Genomic DNA, 2,738 nt, shown 5'->3' with positions numbered 1-2,738 from the left:
AGCATAAAGATGGAAATCGGACAGAAAATGGGCAAAGCGAAGGGCGGATGTGGAGAATGTGGGACGCACTGCGAAGCCTTCAACATGAACGCGCATTTGAGAGACGGACACTACGCAGCCGCAGTGAGCCGCTATCCGTTACGTCAATCGTAACACTATCAACCCGCTTCTTTTTAAAACGTCCTCGACCCGATTCTCCACCGTCCTTAGAGGGAAAACCTCTCGTAAAGAAACAGATGTGAGAGGCAAGACGCAAATCCTAGGGTGAACAATGACGTGAGGATGAATACAGACAATTAAAAAAATGGTGTTAATCAGTGTGCTGCTGTTATATCAGACAGAATGGACCAGGAGAGGAACTGACCCATCAGAACCTAAAGAACCAGACATCAGAGTCTCTTCATCCCTCAGTCATCTCCTGAGGCTGATATGGTACAGAACATTTAGCCATGATTAAGTTTCTTATTGTGGTTTTAGTAGACTGTTCTGGTTTAATTATCTGCTTATTGTATAATAGTATCAGCCAAAATAATACAAATGGTGATTTAAAAAACAAATCATACTAATAGATTAACAGTAAATACAAATATTTCCTACTTTAAAAGGTTTCTTAGGGCTTTCTATACGTTTCATTTAGAAATGTTTAAATATTTTACGACTACATTGTTCAGCGGTCATTTAATGTATGATGTCACCATTATTTTATTAACTTGGTTTACCAGTTTGGATAATCCGACTTTTTATTAATGAAGAAAAAACATGCCAACCAAAAATGTACCAGGCACAGACCTGCAACACAGGGGCGGTTCTAGACGGGGGCCACCAGGGGAACCGAAGAAATTATACTGAATAAATGCCTTTTGTTAATATTTAGAGGTAGATTTATTTAACATTCACAATTTTACCTTAATTAAAAATTATAGTGCTGCACCTTTAGCTGCTGTTCCATCTGCCAGGGATCTGCAACCTCTGGAGACACAAGTGACTCTTTGACTCACTGATTATATCAAATGATGAAATATTGTTCTGGTTTTGGTCGTTTAATTCTTTTTCCAAGTGTTGCCATGGAAAAACACCGTCTACCCTGAAACTCTGAGCTTTACTGTCTGTTAAGTATTTATTGAAAATGAAAATTGACTCTTAAAATTAATTCAAAATTAAGGAGGAAGAGATGGGCTCTGCTGCAGTATATATAAATGCTTTCCCGATTTAATGTTTTATACTAAACAGAAAAAAAGAAAAAGACCATCAGTATAATAATTTATTACCTAAAAATTATATTAAGTAATTTTTTATCTAAAATTCAATCCACATCATTACATTTTCTAAGCAGAAAAACCATTATAACCATGTCAAATAAATACATCCATTTCCCCAAATCATTGAAATAAAATAAAGAAGTACAAAGAATAAACACACAATAAAGATTCCAAACTCATCATTTCTAAATCTGAAAGTAGTCAAACCTACAATTACTCCACTTCCAAACAGCAGGTTACTAAGAATCTTACTTGAGGTTCACATTGTGCCATCAAACCTGCGAGTTCTCATGTGAACTGTTACATTTCTTTTGAGTGAAACCTTTTCTACAGAACCTGCAACAGAAAGGTTTCTAACCCGTGTGAATCTTCTTGTGATGAAGTAAACTGGATCTACACAAAACATTTGTCCTCGCTTGTCACTAAGGGAGCACCGATTGCAGTTTTTGTTTTGGGGCGCTCCAATAGTCACACCTCTCAATGGAGAGCCGAAGAGAGCAGTGACTGAGGTCAATAAAATTGGGGGATCAGACCAGCTTCACAAACAAGTATCAGCTGATCTCCCAAAATTAAGGAAAACAGATTAATCGGCTGGCTGATAAATCAGTACACCACTACTTTTCACATGTGTGAATTCTGATGTGAGGAGTTAAATGGTATTTTTGAGTGACACTTTTTCCACAGGTGCCACATGAAAAAGGCTTCTCACCTGTGTGAACTCTGATGTGACAAACCAAGTCAGGTTTCCTCCAGAAACTTTTTTCACAGGTCCCACAAGAGAAAGGCTTCTCACCTGTGTGAATTGTCATGTGATCAAGTAACTGACATTTAGATCCAAAACCTTTTCCACAGGTTGTGCACGTGTAAGGCCTCTCAACCGAGTGTGTTTTCATGTGTATGTTTAAAGTGCTGATTTGATGGAAAGATTTTCCACAAGCTGCACATGTGAACGGTTTTTCCCCTGTATGAATTCTCATGTGATAAATGAAACAACTCTTGTGAGGGTAATGTTTTCCACAAGTTGAACATGTGAAAGGTTTCTTAGCCATGTGAGTCATCATGTGTGTTGTCAAGGAATTATTTTGAGAAAAGGTTTCATCACAAATTTTTACAAGAATATAGTTTTTGGTTTGGGTGAGCTTTCTTGTGCTTTTTTTGTTTTGAAGTCTCAGTTTTGCCTTTTTGTTTGTTCACCAACATGTCGTCAGTCTCCTGTTTCTGCACAAACTCTACTATATCCTGAGTGATGCAGAGTTGCTTCTCTTCCTCTTTGAACTCTTGAGGTTCTGGATCCTCTTGTTCCAGTTTTATCTGCAGAGTTACTGGTTCCCTTTGCTCCCATATTTTCCGCAGAGGTTCTGGTTCCTCTTGCTCCCGTTCCAGCTGCGGAGGTTCTGGTTCCCCTTGCTCCCGTTCCAGATGCGGAGGTTCTGGTTCCCCTTGCTCCCGTTCCAGATGCGGAGGTTCTGGTTCCCCTTG

General features: G+C 38.8%; 1 pseudogene; it reads right to left on the bottom strand.

Moving 5' to 3' along the window:
• Positions 1-1,957: 1,957 nt before the first annotated feature.
• Positions 1,958-2,738, bottom strand: part of LOC106938391 (zinc finger protein 585A-like) — a 7,007-nt pseudogene continuing 6,226 nt past the window's right edge.

The sequence above is a fragment of the Poecilia latipinna genome, unplaced genomic scaffold (genome assembly GCF_001443285.1).
Source record: "Poecilia latipinna isolate Pla-1442-1.1 unplaced genomic scaffold, P_latipinna-1.0 Scaffold2581, whole genome shotgun sequence".
Lineage (NCBI taxonomy): Eukaryota > Metazoa > Chordata > Actinopteri > Cyprinodontiformes > Poeciliidae > Poecilia > Poecilia latipinna.
This window is presented reverse-complemented; position numbering and strand designations above follow the sequence as displayed.